Consider the following 23,211-nt stretch of genomic DNA (forward strand, 5'->3'; position numbering starts at 1 on the left):
TCTTCTGTTCCCCTGTTTCAGACCTGCCATTGCTGGGGCTGGCCCGGCTGGGAGACAGCAATCCCCTTTGCCGGTGGGGTAGCTCAGTTTTTAAATGCCCTGACTACAAAAAAGCCTGTATGCTCCACCTCGGGTTCTGGGTATCACATCTCTTTCTTGGTGGGCCTTGTGGAGGTTATGTGCTTCCCCCTTTTTGGAAGACCTGTGGGTAGGTCTGGTGGCTTGGATTGTCTAGAGTGTGCCCTCTGTCTTGGAGTTTTCCTAGCAATCTGTTCCTTTCCTGGCCGCTTTTACAATGGGATGCTAGTATTCGTCACACTTGAAGGGCCGTGTTCCTGTTCCACGGTGGAGATTCCGGTAAGATTGTTTCATTTTCTTTCTTCGTGAATGTACTGTACTACAGATGTTTTCCCAAGAGGCTACCACCTTGCGGGACTAACTTTACATAAGGGTCTCAGTGAGTCTCCTTTTAGTATCTTGGAATCAAGGTTTAATATCTCTTGAGGGGGGTTATTGAAGAGGGGGGTAATCATGTTTGTTATGTGATTCAATCTGCTTTTGTGTAGTGTTAAATGGGCTCATGGCTTGGAACATAAAGGCCTTTGGAAGTGACGCAACCTCTCTTTCTTGGTGGGCCTTGTGGAGGTTATGTGCTTCCCCCTTTTTGGGAGACCTGTGGGTAGGTCTGGCGGCTTGGATTGTCTAGAGTGTGCCCTCTGTCTGGGAGTTTTCCTAGCAATCTGTTCCTTTGCTGGCCACTTTTACTTCTCAGCAAGTATTCTCTGTGTCATCCTGATGATGGCGGCGTGTTCTTGACTCAGGGTTTTTCATCTGGGTCTGTTACACTTTTTTTGTAAGCGGAATACTTCATTATTCCAAGTTCGGACAATGTGAGGACTCCTTCTTCTGTTGTCTTTTGGTGCTTTTGCACGACGTTTGAGGGACAGGTTTCTCTGTTCCTATGCCCAGTCCTATACCTCCGGTTTGGCCTGGTCTAGGCATAGTCTCCCCTTGTCTGTCGGGACCCATTTGGGCCCTTGTCAGCTGGGCTCCCTCTGTGGGGTTTTACTTTTTTGGATTTTGTGACCTTTCGTTTTTTTCCTTCGGTTCTTCCTGGCCCTATCCCTTTGGGAGTTTAGGCTGGTGTTCCCTACTTTAATGAGGGATGAGTTGTGAGGAACCGACTGTTGGGAGTTGGTGTCTCCTGGAGGCATGTTGGCTCAGTTGAGTCCGATTTTGCAGTCTCTAGCTAGGCTTTGGACTACCTGCAGGTCAGTGTCCTCGGGACTTTTCCTTTCAAAGTTTTCTCGGCTTCGACCTGAAGCTGGGTTTTTTGTGGGCAGTGGTTTCAGGCTTGGTACCCTCCGAATGGGCCGCCTATTGTACCCTCCCATCTTGGCATTCAGTGTCATCTATAGCTTGGGTATTGTTCTCCCAAAAGTAATTAATGCAGCTGTGGACTCTTTCCATTTAAAAAGAAAAACATAAATTATGCTTACCCACCCGTATTTTTTATGTGGGGCGTCGATATTTATTCTTCTGGCACCTTTCACCCTAATATATCTTCTACTGTTCCTTATTCCTTTACGGAATGACTGGGGGATGAGGGGAGTGGGAGGAGTATTTAAGCCTTTGTCTGGGGTGTCTTTGCCTCCTCCTGGTGGCCAGGTTCTTATTTCCCAAAAGTAATGAATGCAGCTGTGGACTCTTTCCATCACAAGAAAAGAAAATTATCAGTTAAGCATAATTTATGTTTTTGATCAGATTTGTAAGGTGGCTATGTGGTCTTCTTTACACATTTTTTCTAAGTGTTATCATATTTAATATGTATGCTTCTTCTGAGGCTGTCATTGGCAGGAAGGTTCTGCCGGCTGTAGTGCCTAAATAGTAATGTCCTGCCTTCACTGTATCCCTCCTCCCCCCATTCACAATGGTCTCATGGACTCCACAGCTTGGGTAATGATTCCCATAGGTGATAACTAGTAGACTCTCACCATCTGATGAAGGAAAATAACATTTATGCTTACCTGATAAATTAATTTTTAATTATGGTGAGAGTCCACAAGCCTCAACTTTTTTGTTTTTTGTTGGTTTAGATGGCAGCAGTACATGTTTTTAACGTCTTTGCTTCGTTTAATCTTTCCTGTTTTTTTCCCCTCATCTACTTTGCTATATGTTTGACAGAAGATCATGGGAAGTGGGAGGGATTTAAAGCTCTGGTGTTTCTTTTCCTCCTCCTAGTGGTCAGGAAGAGTGCTGTTTCAAATCCCTTACAGGATCAATTACATGATTGCTATTTTAGTTATGCTTTCCGAATTGCCACCTAGGCATGTGACCCCTTAACTGAAAAAAGAGACTTTCATCTTTTAAGAGGTGTCAATTGCTCTGGTTCAGAGCCCAAAGTATGGGGATCCTAGTGGCTGTTTTAGTGCAGTGCAGTGTTTGTAAAAAAAAAATTGTACCACACAACAGGCTTACATTTTTGCCCTAAGTACCCCATCTGCCATACCTAAATATTACTAGGTTAAAAAAAGTAATTGCAATTGAACATACTTCAGAATGTGAGAAATTACTATCAAATATAGTTTTCAGGAATTGATTTTAAAATCCAGTTTTACTGAATATAAATTCAGCAAATATTTGGAAATATTTTAGCAATAAATGTAACTTAAAAAGAAATCACACACATCACACATATAGTCCTTTTTGAAACTGTGCCACTTACATTAGAAAACAATACAATTAAGGTCAATATTTGTGTTGACACATTTCTGCATCTAACTGCATCAAATACCCAGAAGCTTATTAGGCTCATTTCATTGTGGCATACTTGTGTATAGGCCATGTATCATCATGGCTTATTTTGCTTGTAGTTTTTCATTGAGGACCTATATCTAGCACATGTACCTTTGATACTTTTCACAGTTATACACTTTAAGCTTTGCCTGTGACATTCTTTACATCAGCGTTTCTTAACTCAAGTCCTTAAATGTCACTAACTGGCCAGGTTCTAAGGATTTCCCTACTCGAGCACAAGTGAGTCAGTCACAGTGAGTGAGCAGGTAACCAGCCCCATCAGGAAATTATAATATGGTCTATTAGGGGTGTTAGGGGCTATAACTGAGATTTTTTTTTATATAATACATTGAATGCTTCCCTTAGGTGCATCAAGGCAAAAAATAATTAAAGGGTAAGCCAACACTCAAGGAACCCCTTAGGTTACATGTACGACAGGTGGAAAAACAAGGTTGAGTGCACAGAATATCATTATGACCACCTAGTAGTAGTAGTACCATTGCTATAGCAATTATCTTTTGTTAAAATGGTTGTATTATGTGTGTGTGGCATATAATGCCTTTAACCCCTTAACGACCATTAAAGGCATTATATGCCACACACTCATAATACTGCTCGTTAAGGAATTTTTTTTTTTTTTAATAATAGCGTGGGTCTTGTTGCGAGCAGCAAGACCACGCTATTACACCCTCTCTCCCTCCTACTGGTTTATAAAAATAGCGTGGTCTCGCTGCTGATGGGGAGACCGCTCTATAAAAAAAGCAAACCCCAGAGAAAGACCAGCGACATACAGGGTACGTCGCTGGTTATTAAGGGGTTAAGGGATGGGGCTCATTAGGAGCTACAATCTACTCATACAAAAATATGTCGGTTTATTTTCATGAAAAAAAAAGCAATCACTTGCTAATATAAGGGCGTGAGACCTCTTATTAGAGGGAGAGGTTTGTCCTGGCATCTCAAGCTTCTATAATTTATGAGGGGGAGGAAAGCTCTGGTGCTGATTTAGTTTACCACCAATAAAATGATAATCACCTGTGTGTTAGAGGGTCATGTGACTCCCCTCATTCAAAAGAGGGAGTTAACTAATTTCAGATGCATATATAAAATTAAACAGGTTTCATATCCATACAGTTGTATTGTTCTGCTTGTACCGTATGAAATTATCAATACAGTTTGAAAAATGCACCATGGGTGTCGAAGAAAACTCCCCAGAGGTCTACTGTCATAGACCATAAAACTAGTTAGTATATGCAATCTTTTTTATTTGTTTCTCTTTTTTTTAGTAGGTATTAACATGCGGCTAGATTACGAATTTTGCGGTAAGAGCTGCTCGGTACTAACTTGCAAGTTATTGTCACCGCTCACTTCTCTACAGCGCTGGTATTACAGGTTTTCAAAAACCAGGCGTTAGCAGGCAATATTGCAGCATAAAGCAAATTTGAGCTCCATACTGCACTCCAATACCAGCGCTGCGGTGAGCTGGTTTTACGTGCTCGCGCACGATTTCCCCATAGACATCAATGGGGAGAGCCGACTGAAAAAAAGTCTAACAACTGCAATAAAGCAGTGTAAAGCTCCGTAACGCAGCCCCATTGATTCCTATGGGGAAACTAAATTTATGTTTACACCTAACACCCTAACATAAACCGCGAGTCTTAACACCCCTAATCTTCCGCCACTAACATCGCCACCACCTACATTACACTTATTAACCCCTAATCTGATGCCCCCAATGTCACCGCCACCTACATTACACTTATTAACCCCTAATCTGCCGCCCCCAATATCGCCGCCACCTACATTATACTTCTTAACCCATAATCTGCCGCCCCCAATGTCGCCACCACCACCTACATTACACTTATTAACCCCTAATCTTCCGTCCCCAATGTCGCCGCCACTATACTAAAGTTATTAACCCCTAACCCTAAGTCTAACCCTAACACCCACTAACTTTAATGTAATTAAAATAAATCTAAATAAAACCTACTATTAATAACTAAATAATTGCTATTTAAAACTAAATACTTACCTGTAAAATAAACCCTAAGCTAGCTACAATATAACTAATAGTTACATTGTAGCTAGCTTAGGTTTTATTTTTATTTCACAGGTAAGTTTGTTTTTATTTTAACTAGGTAGACTAGTTAGTAAATAGTTATTAACTATTTACTAACTACCTAGTTAAAATAAATACAAATCTACCTGTAAAATAAAACCTAACCTGTCTTACACTAACACCTAACACTACACTACAATTAAATCAATTACATTTATTAAATACAATTAACTAAATTACAAAAACAAACAAACACTAAATTACACAAAATAAAAAAGAAATTATCAAATATTTAAACTAATTACACCTAATCTAATAGCCCTATCAAAAAAAACCCTAGCTTAAACTAAACTACCAATAGCCCTTAAAAGGGCGTTTTGCGGGGCATTGCCCCAAAGAAATCAGCTCTTTTATCTGTAAAAAAAAAATACAAAAAACCCCCCAACAGTAAAACCCACCACCCACACAACCAAACCCCCCAAATAAAATCCTAACTAAAAAAACCTAAGCTCCCCATTGCCCTGAAAAGGGCATTTGTATTGGCATTGCCCTTAAAAGGGCATTTAGCTCTTTTTCCGCCCAAACCTTAAGCTAAAAATAAAACCCACCCAATAAACCCTTAAAAAAACCTAACACTAATCCCCGAAGATCCACTTACAGTTTTTGAAGACCCGACATCCATCCTCAATGAATCCGGGAGAAGTCTTCATCCAAGCGGCAAGAAGTGGTCCTCCAAACAGGCAGAAGTCTTCATCCAGACGGCATCTTCTATCTTCATCCATCCGGCACGGAGCGGCTCCATCTTCAAGACATCCGGCACGGAGCATCCTCTTCTTTCCACAGCTCTTCTTGAATGAAGGTTCCTTTACGTGATGTCATCCAAGATGGCGTCCCTTGAATTCAGATTGGCTGATAGAATTCTATCAGCCAATTGGAATTAAAGGTGAAAAAATCCTATTGGCTGATGCAATCAACCAATTCTATCAGCCAATCGTAATTCAAGGCACGCCAACTTGGATGACGTCACTTAAAGGAACCTTCATTCGAGAAGAGCCGTGGAAAGAAGAGGATGCTCCGCGCCGGATGGATGAAGATAGAAGATGCCATCTGGATGAAGACTTCTGCCTGTCTGGAGGACCACTTCTTACAGCTTGGATGAAGACTTCTCCCGGATTCGCTGAGGACTTCTTGCCGCTTGGATAAAGACTTCTCCCGGATTCATTGAGGATGGATGTCGTGTCTTCAAAAACTGTAAGTGGATCTTCGTGGGTTAGTGTTAGTTTTTTTTAAGGGTATATTGGGTTGGTTTTATTTTTAGCTATGGGTTTGTGCGGAAAAAGAGCTAAATGCCCTTTAAAGGGCAATGCCCATACAAATGCCCTTTTCAGGGCAATGGGAAGCTTAGGGTTTTTTAGTTAGGATTTTATTTGGGGGGGTTTGGTTGTGTGGGTGGTGGGTTTTACTGTTTTTTTACAGGGAAAAGAGCTGATTTCTTTGGGGCAATGCCCCGCAAAAGGCACTTTTAAGGGCTATTGGTAGATTAGTTTAGGCTAGGGTTTTTTTTTATTTTGTGGGGGGCTTTTTTATTTTGATAGGGCTATTAGATTAGGTGTAATTAGTTTAAATATTTGATAATTTCTTTTTTATTTTGTGTAATTTAGGGCTGCAACTAACGATTATTTTCATAATCTATTAATCGGCCGATTATTTTTTCGATTAATCGGATAAAAACAGAATTAATAATTGTTTCCTATTTTTTAAATAGAATCCACATACTTAGTGTTACAATTATAAAATTCAGACTAAAACTTTACATTAACACAACTGTTTGTCCAATTTTTAAGCAGCAGAGCACAGTTTAATAATTAAACAAAACCAAAAACTGTTTGAAAAGAGGTAGAACTTCCACCTTGGTAAGGGGCCTCTCAATAAAGTAACCCTTGACTTCATTCTAACATAAAAAATATCTTGAATATCTATATGCAATGGTAAATAACCAGCTTTTTAGGTTAGGGGAAAATATCTAGTCTGCTCTAAAAATAACAGATATAAAACAAGCCAAAAGCACTAAGGACTATATATCAATAACAGGACAAAGCCTTACACATGTATTTATACAGTACATATAATCAGCAATAGCAAGCAATACGCTAATAATTGTGCAAACAGATAATAGTGCACATCAATTTAAATAACTCCCATCAATCTAGGGGCAAGGTGTAAATAACAAGCTCAGCACTATATCATGCAAAGCATAGTTCCAAATCACCGGATTTAATATAAACCATCCAAATGATGACTATTATATCTGGGTTACACATAAACCAGGTGTAGTTGTAAAGTGATACTGTCCTGAAAAAGTGGAAAGTATACGTCGGTAGACGTCCTTTAGGCTAAGGACATAACCATAAAACACAATACCATGTGCAGGAGCTCAGTGTTATGAAGCAGCTGGAGTTGTGCACAGACCAACTAATTGCAAACAAACTAATCGATTATGAGATTCGTTGACAACTATTTTCATAATCGATTATTATCGATTATGACGATTAGTTGTTGCAGCTCTAGTATAATTTAGTGTTTGTTCTTTGTAATTTAGTTAATTGTATTTAATAAATGTAATTTATTTAATTGTAGTGTAAGGTTAGGTGTTAGTGTAACTCAGGTTAGGTTTTATTTTACAGGTAAATTTGTATTTATTTTAGCTAGGTAGCTAGTAAATAGTTAATAACTATTTATTAACTAATCTACCTAGTTAAAATAAATACAAACTTAGCTGTGAAATAAAAATAAAACCTAAGATAGATACAATGTAACTATTAGTTATATTGTAGCTAGCTTATGGTTTATTTTAAAGGTAAGTATTTAGTTTTAAATAGGAATTATTTAGTTAATGATAGTAATTTTTATTTAGATTTATTTTAATTATATTAAAGTTAGGGGTGTTAGGGGTTAATAACTTTAGTATAGTGGCGGCGACGTTGGGGGCGGAAGATTAGGGGTTAATAAATGTAGGTAGGTTATGGCGGCGATGTTAGGGGCGGCAGATTAGGGGTTAATAATATTTAATTTAACTAGTGTTTGCAATGCGGGAGTATGGCGGTTTAGGGGTTAATATGTTTATTATAGTGACTGCGATGTCCAAGAGCGGCAGATTAGGGGTTAATAATTTTATTTTAGTGTTTGTGATGTGGGAGGGCCTCGGTTTAGGGGTTAATAGGTAGTTTATGGGTGTTAGTGTACTTTTTAGCATTTTAGTTATGAGTTTTATGCTTCAGCTTTGTAGCGTAAAACTCATAACTACTGACTTTCAGTTTACGGTATGGATCTTGTAGTTTTAGGCTGTACCGCTCACTTTTTGGCCTCCCAGGCAGACTCGTAATACTGATGCTGTGGAAGTCCCATTGAAAAAGGACTTTTTGAAAGCTGTGGTAGTTATGTTGCGTTACGGCCTAAAAGTGTGCAGTGCCTCTAAACCTGCAACACTCGTAATACCAGCGGTAGTGAAAAAGAGCCTTAACGCTGCTTTTTCACTCATACCGCAAAACTCGTAATCTAGCCGATGGTTTGTTTTATGTCTTGACTTTTAAGAATGTTTACTCCTTAGTATTTATTGTCAAAGGTTCAATGTACTGTAACATTTTGTTCACATGAATCTGTTCCCAATTATTATTTTACTTGCTGGAGTATATCAAATTTTGTCTTTTGAAATAGGTGCTTTTGACTGCTGAAACCACCACATATTTTGTTTGTTTTGTTGTGCTCATTTAACCTCCCCCATCCATAAATAGCATATCAATAGCTATTAGCAGCTTTGCTCTTCCTGCAGAGTCAGCTCATTTAAATGAGCATGTCCTATAGAACAATGGGTGATGGTTCTAATGTGCAAACCCAGCTATTTCAAATACAAAAATGAATTGAATAGAGCACTTTTCCTTAATGCACCAGAGCTGGCATAACAAGTAAGAACACATTAAAGGAAACAAATTTTACAGTACAATGTCCATTTAACCCCCCAGTATACCTTTGTTATTCTGAACTTTGGAATTTCTGTTGCAGTTTTTTTGTGAACAGGAATTTACACAAGTTATTTTTAGTACTCATATGTTCAAGTATATTTATTGATTCTTTGGGGCCGAATTATCAAGCTCCGAATAATTAATATACACTCTATGTATTATACCAAAAAAGTCTAGACTACAATATTTGAAACTGAATGCTAAGATAAAATACATATTACGCAAAATATTATCAAATTCAATTCAAAAGTTTATAAATTGTAACATTTATTTCCTCTTACTTTGAGGTTAATGAATATGCATGTAAAAATGAATTCTACCGTTTTATCCCTAACTCATTAGAGTGCCTTAGGATATATAATATCTCTATGCTAACCAGTCTGATTTCTACACTTGTATAGTGTCACCTATACATATAGATCTATATCTCTCCTAAAGTTTAGACCATCCGGAATGGAGGTATTGAGAGTAAATATCCAGTAGACCTCTCTAAGATTTAATTTGTTCTCCCTATTACCACCCCTTCTCTAACTAGGGACATGATCAATCCCCTGTACACTCAAAAGATTGGGATCAGGGGCGCTATCCGATATACGGCGCAGGTTTCTGCGCAAGCGTGGAAACCTGTGCCGCCCGTAGTTTCAGCTCACACAGCGAGCTATCACATATATAATCTGAGCCCCCTACCCCGCCGCCACCTATATTAACTGTATTAACCCCTAATCTAATCCCCCTACACCGCATTCTAATCCCCCTACACCGCCGCCACCTATTTTAAATGTATTAACCCCTAATCTAATCCCCCTACACCGCTGCCACCTATTTTAAATGTATTAACCCCTAATATGATCCCCCACACCGCCGCCAGCTACATTAAATATATTAACCCCTAATCTAATCACCCTACACCGCCGCCACCTATATTAACCCCTAATCTGAGCCCCCTACACTGCCCCCACCTATTTTATATATATTACCCCCTAAACCTGTCTAACCCTAATTTAATTATTATTTAAATAAATCTAAATAATAGTAATATTAACTAAATTATTCCTATTTAAAACTAAATACTTACCTATAAAATAAAACCTAAGATAGCTACAATATAATTAATAATTACATTGTAGCTATTTTAGGGTTTATATTTATTTTACAGGTAACTTTGTATTTATTTTAACTAGGTACAATAGCTATTAAATAGTTAATAACTATTTTATAGCTACCTAGTTAAAATAATTACCAAATTACCTGTAAAATAAATCCTAACCTAAGTTACGATTACACCTAACACTACCCTATCAATGAATTAATTAAATAAACTACAAATATCTCAACTAAAATACAATTAAATACACTAATCTATATTACAAAAAAAAAAAAAATTACAAGAATTTTAAGCTAATTACACCTAATCTAAGCCCTCTAATAAAATAACAAAGCCCCCCTAAATAATAAAATTTCCCTACCCTAAACTAAATTAAAAAAGTAATCAGCTCTATTACCAGCCCTTAAAAGGGCCTTTTGCGGGGCATTGCCCCAAAGTAATCAGCTCTTTTACCTGTAAAAAAAAGAACAACCCCCCCATTACAACCCACCACCCACACACCCGTACTCTAAAACCCACCCGATCCCCCCTTAAAAAAACCTAAGTCTAACCCCCAAGTGGTCCTTACCTGTCCTGAAGACCGGCAGAGAAGGTCCTGTTCCAGGCGGAGAAGTCTTCTTCCAGGCGGCGACCTCTTCTTCTTCCAGGAACCAGCCGGCGCGGAGCGGAGGAGTTGAAGACCGATGACCGCGGAGCTGAAGACCGGCGATGCTGGAACTGAAGATCGGCGACACTGGAACTGAAGACCGGAGCCATGGAGCGTGGAGGATCCTCTTCATACGATCTCCGCCGTACACTGAATAGGAATTCAAGGTACGCAATTAAAAATGGCGTCCCTTGAATTCCTATTGGCTGATTTGAGCCTTCAAATTCAAATCAGCCAATCGGAAGAGAGCTACTTTAATTCTATTGGCTGATTAGAATAGCCAATAGAATTACAGTAGATTCTTGTAATCTTTTTTTATTTTTTGTAATTTAGTGTTTGTTTTTTTTGTAATATGGATTAGTGTATATAGTGTAATATAGATTAGTGTATTTAACTGTATTTTATTTTAGATAATTGTAGTTTATTTAATTAATTCATTGATAGGGTAGTGTTAGGTGTACTGGTAACTTAGGTTAGGATTTATTTTACAGGTAATTTGGTAATTATTTTAACTAGGTAGCTATTAAATAGTTATTAACTTTTTAATAGCTATTGTACCTAGTTAAAATAAATACAAAGTTACCTGTAAAATAAATATAAACCCTAAAATAGCTACAATGTAATTATTAATTATATTGTAGCTATCTTAGGGTTTATTTTATAGGTAAGTATTTGGATTTAAATAGGGATAATTTAGTTAATATTATTAATATTATTTAGATTTATTTTAATAATAATTAAGTTAGGGGATGTTAGGGTTAGACTTAGGTTTAGTGGTTAATATATTTAATATAGGTGGCGGCGGTGTAGGGGGCTCACATTAGGGGTTAATAAATGTAATATAGGTGGCGGTGGTGTAGGGGGATCATATTAGGGGTTAATATATTTAAAATAGGTGGCGGCGGTGTAGGGGGCTCAGATTAGGGGTTAATATAGTTAAAATAGGTGGCAGCGGTGTAGGGGGCTCAGATTAGGGGTTAATATAGGTATTATAGGTGGTGGCGGTGTAGGGGTATCATATTATGGGTTAATAGAATTAATGTAGGTGGCGGCTGGGTAGAGGGCTCACAGTAGGGGGTATTAATTTTAATATAGGTGGCGGCTGTGTAGAGGGATCACATTATTGGGTAAGACATTTAATGTAGCTGGCAGCGGGGTAGGGGGCTCATATTAGGGCGTAATAATTTTAATATAGGTGGCGGCAGTGTAGGGGGATCACATTAGGGGGTAAGACATTTAATGTAGCTGGCGGCGGGGTCCGGGAGCTGCGGTTTAGGGATTAAGCACTTTATTAAAGATTGCGGTGGGGGATTGCGGTTGACAGGTAGATAGACATTGCGCATGCGTTAGGTGTTAGGTTTTATTTTGCAGGTAGTTTAGGTAGTTTAGTTTATATATAATAAACACTCGTGAGCCCTTCCCAGTCAAATACCTTGACATATACCAAATCCCTTTTAAACACTTTTTTTATACATTTATTTAAATAATAAACTTATATGTTACATTGAGTATATATATATATATATATATATATATATATACAGCAGGTATTGGCAGGTGCACTCTCACTAACACTTTAGTTCCAAATGCCAGGGTGCTAGAATATGGTGTAGAATATGGAAATCAGGAGACAGCACTCACTGGTCTTGACAATACTGGATTTATTCAGTGACGTTTCGGGGAATACACCCCTTCATCAGGGTCTGATGAAGGGGTGTATTCCCCGAAACGTCACTGAATAAATCCAGTATTGTCAAGACCAGTGAGTGCTGTCTCCTGATTTATATATATATATATATATATATATATATATATATATATATATATATATATATATATATATATATATATATATATACTGCTCCAAAAAATAAAGGGAACACTAAAATAACACATCCTAGATCTGAATGAATTAAATATTCTAATGAAATAATTTGTTCTTTACATAGTTGAATGTGCTGACAACAAAATCACACAAAAATTAAAAAATGGAAATCAAATGTTTCAACCCATGGAGTTCTGGATTTGGAGTAACACTCAAAATTAAAGTGAAAAAACACACTACAGGCTGATCCAACTTTGATGTAATGTCCTTAAAACAAGTCAAAATGAGGCTCAGTAGTGTGTGTGGCTTCCACGTGCCTGTATGGCCTCCCTACAATGCCTGTGCATGCTCCTGATGAGTTGGCAGATGGTCTCCTGAGGGATCTCCTCCCAGACCTGGACTAAAGCATCTGCCAACTCCTGGACAGTCTGTAGTGCAACGTGACGTTGGTGGATGGAGCGAGACATGAAGTCCCAGATGTGCTCAATTGGATTCAGGTCTGGGGAACAGGCGGGCCAGTCCATGGCATCAATGCCTTCGTCTTGTGGTTACTGCTGACACACTCCAGCCACATGAGATCTAGCATTGTCTTGCTTTAGGAGGAACCCAGGGCCAACCGCACCAGCATATGGTCTCACAAGGGGTCTGAGGATCTCATCTCGGTACCTAATGGCAGTCAGGCTACCTCTGGCGAGCACATGGAGGGCTGTGCGGCCCCCCAAAGAAATGCCACCCCACACCATTACTGACCCACTGCCAAACCGGTCATGCTTGAGGATGTTGCAGGCAGCAGAACGTTCTCCACTGCGTCTCCAGACTCTGTCACATGTGCTCAGTGTGAACCTGCTTTCATCTGTGAAGAGCACAGGGCGCCAGTGGCGAATTTGCTAACCTTGGTGTTCTCTGGCAAATGCCAAACGTCCTGCACGGTGTTGGACTGTAAGCACAACCCCCACCTGTGGACGTCAGGGCCCTCATACCACCCTCATGAAATCTGTTTCTGACCGTTTGAACAGAGACATGCACGTTTGTGGCCTGCTGGAGGTCATTTTGCAGGGCTCTGGCAGTGCTCCTCCTGTTCCTCCTTGCACAAAGGCGGAGGTAGAGGTCCTGCTGCTGGTTTGTTGCCCTCCTACGGCCTCTTCCACGTCTCCTGATGTACTGGCCTGTCTCCTGGTAGCGCCTCCATGCTCTGGACACTACGCTGACAGACACAGCAATCCTTCTTGCCACAGCTCGCATTGATGTGCCTTCCTGGATGAGCTGCACTACCTGAGCCACTTGTGTGGGTTGTAGACTCCGTCTCATGCTACCACTAGAGTGAAAGCACCACCAGCATTCAAAAGTGACCAAAACATCAGCCAGAAAGCATAGGAACTGAGAAGTGGTCTGTGGTCACCACCTGCAGAACCACTCCTTTTTTGGGGGTGTCTTGCTAATTGCCTATAATTTCCACCTGTTGTCTATCCCATTTGCACAACAGCATGTGAAATTGATTGTCACTCAGTGTTGCTTCCTAAGTGGACAGTTTGATTTCACAGAAGTGTGATTGACTTGGAGTTACATTGTGTTGTTTAAGTGTTCCCTTTATTTTTTTGAGCAGTGTGTGTATATATATATATATATGTATATATGTGTGTGTAACCCTTTATTTTAATGTTTTCCATGTGTTTTATTAAACTTTTATAATAGCCCTCAAACTTTACTTCAGGTCGCAAGTTGTGCACGATTGCAGCACATAACTTTCAACTTGTAATATGAGCAATGTTTAGCACAGTTGCGATATCCATTGAAAGTGTAGGGTACGCTAAAGGGATGTTGGCCGTGCTAAACAGTTTCTGGTAATTCTTCTTTATCCTTGGACTTGTAACACCAAATTTGTGTGCTTATCCTAGTGCAGTCCTGCGCTATAAAACTTGTAATCTTGACCATAATAGGCCTAGAGACCCCCATTTTTAAAGCCCATAGTCCCTTATAAAAAAGCACCTTATAGAAGTTTTTGATCACTGGGTGATAATTGTAGTAATAGTGATCACTTTGCCTTAATAAATGCACATTTATTTAAGTAGAGGTTAATGGGACTTCCTATGTTTACATCGAAGTTATATAACTGTACCCAACGTCTTATTTATATGAGGATATAATTTCTTCTTTTTACTACAGTGTTTAGGGGGGAAAAACACAAACGCACATTATTATTTTTACAACTTTATTTGTTAAAACTAACTAACACATTTTGATATAGAGTTCTTACATGTCATGATATATATATACATAAAATAATGTTATAGTTTGAATTTGATGGGACTGCTGAAAACCCCCCAATATATAATGTGTGTGGGTTTCTCACTGAAAAATATTTTAAAGTAGTGCTTAAATGTGAGCAGCATCTAAAAACTACAAGACAGCTATGCATTTAAGGGGTTATTTAATCACATTACTTCATTATTTTCTTACCCTTTACTAAAAAGCATACCTAGGTAGGCTCAGGAGGAGCTAGATGGTGATTGGTGGCTACAATATACTTCTTCTCATTGGCTCACCAGATGTGTTCTGCTAGTTCCCACTAATGCATTGCTGCTCTGGAGCTGACTTTAACTATTTGTTTAACCCCTTTGCAGCGATTAAGCACATAATTATATGCATACCATAGTAAAATTATCTAACACATTATAGAATTTTCTATTTGCAGTTGTATGTCCCTTTAAATGATTATGATGATTATGTTTTCTCTTGTCTATCTTCAGCCATGCTGTCACTGCTATCCCGGGATATCAGTACTGCATCCACATGGCTCGTATTTCTCGCTGATTGGCTGTTCTTTTGCTCCAGCAAAGTTTTGCACCTGTTCCTGTACATTTAGCCACTCTGTCAGACTGGAAAGTTAGTGCAAGTCATATCGTGGATCTGCAGCCAAAAAGGTAAGAGACCTTCACATCCTTTTTATTTTTTTCCTTCTATTTTCTTAAATATAACATTTCAGGGAGATTGGAGTGACTGCTAGAGAGATTTGTTCTGGGGGAGGTAAGGCTGGTTTATTGCAGAAGAATTCCTTGTTAACTTCCTTCTGGAAGAAGATGGATCTATATTTAGTATGCTGCTGGCAGAAGATAGCATACCTACATTTTGGATCATTTTTAACTCCGTCATTACAGGATAGTTTGTTAAAAAATAAAGGGGGGGGGTGGATAAAAATGTATTTGAGATTTGATTTCTTATTTAAAAGCATCACATTGGGAAGTATACGTTTTGTTAACTAATATAAATGAATTCTAGACTTGGCAATTTATAATCAAATACAAAGCTTTTAAAATGCAAGTGCAATGTTCCTTCTAGTGTTTTTTTTTTTGTTCTGCTTTATTTACAGTCTATTGAGCAGAACAAACAAAATTGTCCTTTCCCTTTTTCCCCTGCTGTTTTGTTAATTAAATATTTTCCTTACAGTTTTATCTGCAACCCCTTAAGCTTTTATTCTGCCTAGTATGAGTCACACCAAACTGGACCAGTGCAAATAGTTTCTATGAGTATGTGAGGGATACCATTGTAAATGCTTGAATATTTTTGTCACAGATTTGGTTTAACCTTTTTAATGCCTTGCACCCTTTTGGCATGTTTTCAAGATTAATGTGAATGCTGATTTTTTTTTTCTTTTTTTATACAAGATTAATGTGACCGCTGATGCACTATATAAATAGATGTACCACCCCAAGTGTTCCCGTAATGTAATGCAATGAAATAAACAATGACAATATGTTGCTAAAGGATATATAATAGTTCACACAATTTTACAGCCTTATACAGCTTAATAAAATAACTATAATATTAGAAAGCTATGAGTTTCATTCAACACAGAATGTACTGTATGTGTTGTAATGCATGTGGTTTCCATGTATAATGCTACAATATGTATTTAGCTGTAGGTTATCAGCACTAAAGCTCGGTGGCATCTACAGGGTCATGTGCATGTAAAATATCTGTACTAATAATTATTTGTGGTGGTAGATTTTTTTTGGCTCCTGTCAAGACTTAAAGGGACATTAAGCACTAAATTAATGCAATATACAAATGCATATTTAGAGTAAAGATAAGCTGGAGAATAACATGTACATTTTAAGTTATTTTACTCATTTAAATATTGAAGTTTTTTTTTTTTTAGTATCCACAGAGCAATGGGCGCTGCCATGTTGTAACCTAGGTTTCCTTCTCTGCAGAGGCCAATTAAGGACAGTTATAAATGTGTCAATAGAGCATGCAACAACTGTGTACAATATAGCAGTGTTAAGTCCAGAGTCAGCACTTCTTTTTTTACAATGCCTTTTAAAAGTAGAAGGGGGATAAAGTAAACATGAAAGTACATGGCAAAAGTTTTAAGTACATATAATTAAACATTTTATAATATCTCAATGTATTTAAACGTATTGGACATAGTGGACAAAATAAAAAATGTGCATAAGTGCATTTTAGTTTGGAATAGAAGCACTTTTGCAGTTAACTTGTATTAGAAAAATGCTTTTAGGAAAAAACTATCACTGTGTAGGAGGCATACACACATATGCTGCTTATACCCTGTGCACCTGCTCAGGGAACTGCTGGTGGCATGTATGACTAGAAAGATGTATCACTTTGTGTCATACAAGCCAGCACTGACAGCCGCTGGGTTTGAATACTGGTGCATAAGGCATGCGCAGCAAATGTGCATATGCTGCTGAAATAGTTAAATCTTACACTAGAAGCATTTTTGCTATTACAAATACATTGCTAAAATGCTTCTATTCATTATTGCACTTATACACATTTTAGTTTTGATCATTATGTCTCTTTAAGAAGTCTATAAGAAAACATGTGCCTGGCTTATCCATCAGGTAATGTAATAAAAAGGGCAGTGGGGAAACATGATAGTCAAGTCATTGATGAACCTTTGTGAATGCAGCCTCACAGTTGCAAAGCATTAAAGGATAGGAGAGTTACACTTCAACTTGCATGATTCAGATAGATGATGTAATTTTAAGATACTTTTACATTTACTTCTATTTTCAAATGTGCTTTGGTGAAAAAGAATACGCACATATCCTACATTAGTGGGAGCTGGCTGCTGATTGGTGCCTGCACACATTTGTCACTTGTGATTGGCTAACTAGCTGTGTGTTCAGCTAGCTACCAGGGGCGCGATCCGATATCGATCGCAGTTTGCGGCGCAAGCGAGGGAACCGGCGTCGCCCGCAGTTTCAGCTCGCAACTCGAGCCATCCCATATAGGTCGCCGTCAGATGCTAACGTGCCGTAAGTCTCACAAACCAGTGATGTCCAGAAATCTGCGTGAGTACAAATTTCTGGCGTCGCCAGTGACTTGCGCCACGTTAGAATCTGCCGGCGCCTATAAAACCTGACTAAAGTCTAAAACACCCGCACTGTCTAACACGCCTCCCTAACATAGCCCGCACTGTCTAACACGCCTCCCTAACATAGCCCGCACTGTCTAACCCTCTATCCGCTATCCCCCCTCACTAGCCTAACAATAAAAAAGCTATTAACCCCTAAACCGCCGCTCCTTTACCCCGCCGCAACCTAATAAAGTTATTAACCCCTAAACCGCCGCTCCCGTACCCCGCCGGCAGCTATATTATATCTATAACCCCCTAAAGTGAGCCCTTAACACCGCCGCCATCTATATTAAAATTATTAACCCCTAATCTAAGCCCCTTACACCGCCGCCATCTCTATTAAAATGATTAACCCCTAATTTAATCTACCTACCCTGCCGCCAGCTATATTATCTATATTAACCCTAAGTATATTATAGTTAATATAGGTATTACATTATATATATTAACTATATTAACCCTAATTATATTAGGGTTAATATAGTTAATATAGTTACTATAGTATTTATATTAACTATATTAACTCTATCTAACCCTAACTAAATTTATATTAAATTAATCTAATTCATTTATAAACTAAAATATTCCTATTTAAATCTAAATACTTACCTATAAAATAAACCATAAGATAGCTACAATATAATTAATAATTACATTGTAGCTATGTTAGGGTTAATATTTATTTTACAGGTAAATTGTTAATTATTTTAACCAGGTATAATAGATATTAAATAGTTATTAACTATTTAATATCTACCTAGTTAAAATAATTACCCAATTACCTGTAAAATAAATCCTAACCTAAGTTACAAATACACCTACACTATCAATAAATTTAATAAACTACTAACATCTATCTAAAAATACAATTAAATTAACTAAACTAAATTACAAAAAATAAAAAAAAGATTACGAGATATTTAAGCTAATTACACCTATTCTAAGCCCCCTAATAAAATAATAAACCCCCAAAATAAAAAAAATTCCCTGCCCTATTCTAAATTCAACAAATTTCAAAGCTCTTTACCTTACCAGCTCTTAAAAGGGCCTTTTGTGGGGCATGCCCCAAAGAATTCAGCTCTTTTGCATACAAGAAATACAATACCCCCCCCCCCCATTACAACCCACCACCCACATACCCCTATTCTAAACCCACCCAAACCCCCCTTAAAAAAGCCTAACACTACCCCCCTGAAGATCTCCCTACCTTGTCTTCACCACACCGGGCCGAACTCCTGATCCGATCCGGGCGATGTCTTCCTCCAAGCGGCAGCGAAGTCTTCATTCTTCCGGCGGCATCTTCAATCTTCTTTCTTCGCTCCGCCGCCGCGGAGCATCCATCCCGGCCGACTGCTGAACTTGGAATGATGTACCTTTAAATGACGTCATCCAAGATGGCGTCCGCCGAATTCCGATTGGCTGATAGGATTCTATCAGCCAATCGGAATTAAGTTAAAAAAATCTGATTGGCTGATTCAATCAGCCAATCAGATTCAAGTTCAATCCGATTGGCTGATCCAATCAGCCAATCAGATTGAGCTCGCATTCTATTGGCTGATCGGAACAGCCAATAGAATGCGAGCTCAATCTGATTGGCTGATTGGATCAGCCAATCGGATTGAACTTGAATCTGATTGGCTGATTCAATCAGCCAATCAGATTTTTTTAACTTAATTCCGATTGGCTGATAGAATCCTATCAGCCAATCGGAATTCGGCGGACGCCATCTTGGATGACGTCATTTAAAGGTACATCATTCCAAGTTCAGCAGTCGGCCGGGATGGATGCTCCGCGGCGGCGGAGCGAAGAAAGAAGATTGAAGATGCCGCCGGAAGAATGAAGACTTTGCTGCCGCTTGGAGGAAGACATCGCCCGGATCGGATCAGGAGTTCGGCCCGGTGTGGTGAAGACAAGGTAGGGAGATCTTCAGGGGGGTAGTGTTAGGCTTTTTTAAGGGGGGTTTGGGTGGGTTTAGAATAGGGGTATGTGGGTGGTGGGTTGTAATGGGGGGGGGGGGTATTGTATTTCTTGTATGCAAAAGAGCTGAATTCTTTGGGGCATGCCCCACAAAAGGCCCTTTTAAGGGCTGGTAAGGTAAAGAGCTTTGAAATTTGTTGAATTTAGAATAGGGCAGGGAATTTTTTTTATTTTGGGGGTTTATTATTTTATTAGGGGGCTTAGAATAGGTGTAATTAGCTTAAATATCTTGTAATCTTTTTTTTATTTTTTGTAATTTAGTGTTTGTTTTTTTTTGTAATTTAGTTTAGTTAATTTAATTGTATTTTTAGATAGATGTTAGTAGTTTATTAAATTTATTGATAGTGTAGGTGTATTTGTAACTTAGGTTAGGATTTATTTTACAGGTAATTGGGTAATTATTTTAACTAGGTAGATATTAAATAGTTAATAACTATTTAATATCTATTATACCTAGTTAAAATAATTAACAATTTACCTGTAAAATAAATATTAACCCTAACATAGCTACAATGTAATTATTAATTATATTGTAGCTATCTTATGGTTTATTTTATAGGTAAGTATTTAGATTTAAATAGGAATATTTTAGTTTATAAATGAATTAGATTAATTTAATATAAATTTAGTTAGGGTTAGATAGAGTTAATATAGTTAATATAAATACTATAGTAACTATATTAACTATATTAACCCTAATATAATTAGGGTTAATATAGTTAATATATATAATGTAATACCTATATTAACTATAATATACTTAGGGTTAATATAGATAATATAGCTGGCGGCAGGGTAGGTAGATTAAATTAGGGGTTAATCATTTTAATAGAGATGGCGGCGGTGTAAGGGGCTTACATTAGGGGTTAATCATTTTTATATAGGTGGCGGCGGTGTAAGGGGTCAGATTAGGGGATAGATAAGGTAGATGGCGGCGGTTTTAGAGGCTCACAGTAGGGGGTTAGTTTATGTAGATGGCGGCGGGGTCCGGGAGCGGCGGTTTAGGGGGTAATAACTTTATTAGGGATTTCTGGGGGGGGGGAATCGCGGTTGACAGGTAGATAGACATTGCGCATGCGTTAGGTGTTAGGTTTATTTTAGCAGATCACGGTTGACAGGGAGATAGACATTGCGCATGCGTTAGGTGTTAGGTTTATTTTCTAGTTAGTTTAGGGAGTTACGGGGCTCCAATAGTCAGCGTAAGGCTTCTTACGGCTGCTTTTTGTGGCGAGGTGAAAATGGAGTAAGTTTTCTCCATTTTCGCCACGTAAGTCCTTACGCTGCATATTGGATACCAAACTGCGCGGGTTTGGTATACCTGCCTATGGCCCAAAAAACTGCGGGCGACGGCAGAAATATACGCGCGTAGCTTCTAGGTTACGCCGTATATGTGATACCAAATCCGCGCAAATATTGGCGTCGCCGGCTTTTGCGGGCGACGCTTTATATCGGATCGACCCCCAGTAGTGTACTTTCAGCAAAGAATAATGAGTGAATTAAGCACATTTGCTATGAGAAGTAAATTGGAAAGTTGTTTAAAATCAAATGTTCTATCCAAATCATGAAAGAAAATGTTGGGGTTTCCTGTCCCTTTAAAGGCCTAATATAGTAAATCTGCAAACTAGACAAATAATTTAAGAACCAGATTTCCGGGAGGGGGGTATGCATATGATACATTTAACCCATTCTTTACAAGAAAAAACATACAGTGGTATATTTTAATCTAATGCTTATTACCTACTCTAGTTCTAATATTCTAATCTATTCTAAAACATAAATAACAGTAATTAAGAACTATAGACCTTACAAGTTTGCCCCAAATTTCCTATAAGTGCAAGCTTAAAGGGACATGAAACTCAAACATTTTCTTTCATGATTTAGGTAGAACATACAATTTTAAACAACTTTCCACTTTACTTCTATTATCAAATTTGTTTAATTCTCTTGGTATCATTTGTTGAAGGAGCAGCAGTGCACTACGGGTTTCTAACTGAACACATGGGTGAGCCAATGGCAATCGGTATATATATATGCAGCCACCAATCAGCAGCTAGAACCTAGGTTCTTTGCTGTTCCTGAACTTTCCTAGATAAATCTTTCAGCAAAGGATAACAAGAGAAGGAACCAAATGAAATAATAAAGGTAAATTGAAAAGTTGTTTAAAATTATATGCTTTGTCTAAAACATGAATGTTTAATTATGACTTTACTGTCCCTTTAAGTAGTTTGCAGTATAACCTTATGCCTATCCCAGGTATTCTTGAAGTCCCCCACAGTGCTTGTCATTACCACATCATATGTAAGTTTATTCAATGGACCAAAGAAGAAGCTCCTGAACCTACAACCCTTCAACTTGAGATCATGACCACTTAATCTAGAATATCTCTTTTTGTGGGAAAAATACTCATAGCTTCAACTTTATTATGTCCCTTAATAATAGTTTCTACCATATCCATCATGATCAACTGCATACCCTACAAAACATCCCATAGACTTTTGTGTAGAAAAATAGACTTGATATGATAAGGATTAGAGTATAAAATCTTGTCTGTCAGAAACATTCACATAAGCTGGAGGGCATGGAAAGCAATGATCCTGGCTGCCATGTGAACACGCAACAGCTGGTGAAAGCGCGATGTGGCACACCCTAAAGGAAAGAGGTGCAGCCATACCCCCACTCCTTTCTCCGTTCACTCCAGGGTTGAAAAGGGACAGTAACACCTTGATTTATTTTCTATAAATGTTTAGTTATGCACAATGAAACAACTTTGCAATATATTTGTATTATTTATTTTGTCCCATAACTCTGCTCCCGATCTTTCCCTAATTGGCTTTATCAGATAACAAATGCAAAACAATGTGTTTTATACTAACTTTATAGCCAGAGCTAGCTCTGTTGTCTGTGGAGTCGTACTAAAGCCCAGATTGGCTCCTCCAAATAAGGCAAATGGTGTGTGGAGTTTGGCTACTGAAAAATAATTGTTCAAGTGAAACTATGCTAGATATACATAAGTATATCAGAAAAGAGCGCTATATGAGCCAAAACCTCATTCAGAGCAAATATATAGGGGCCAATTTATTATATGGCGGGCGGACAAAGCATATGCTGTCGGCATTTAACATTGCAAAAGCATTTCTAGTGAAATGCTTGTGCAATGCCTCCCCCTGCAGATTCGCGGCCATCATTTGCTAGCAGGGGGTGTCAATCATCCCGATCGGATCTGATTGGGAAGATGATAGTCAGCCACCTAAAATTCTGTAGAATTAAAAGTTACATTTTAGATGGTAGCATCCCGCGAGTGCTTTTCTTCTGTGGCGATATACCTCTTTACTTATTAGCACCCTGGCAATATATATATATAGCATAGTTTTATTTAAACATATTCTTTACTTTGGTGGGTATAA

The 23,211-nt window shown here is 38.3% G+C and overlaps 1 protein-coding gene across 4 annotated transcripts in view; it reads left to right on the forward strand.

Moving 5' to 3' along the window:
* The window catches only part of JSRP1 (junctional sarcoplasmic reticulum protein 1), a 409,477-nt gene that overhangs the window by 149,063 nt on the left and 237,203 nt on the right, over positions 1-23,211 (forward strand). For 2 of the 4 annotated variants that reach the window (XM_053703071.1, XM_053703069.1), the window contains exon 2: positions 15,198-15,371. The gene's annotated coding sequence lies outside the window, so the exon portion shown is untranslated. Of the gene's footprint in view, positions 1-15,197; positions 15,372-21,770; positions 21,950-23,211 lie in introns of those variants that run through there. The other 2 variants (XM_053703072.1, XM_053703070.1) reach the window with 2 other exon arrangements.

Source organism: Bombina bombina, chromosome 2, assembly GCF_027579735.1.
Source record: "Bombina bombina isolate aBomBom1 chromosome 2, aBomBom1.pri, whole genome shotgun sequence".
Classification (NCBI taxonomy): Eukaryota; Metazoa; Chordata; class Amphibia; order Anura; family Bombinatoridae; genus Bombina; species Bombina bombina.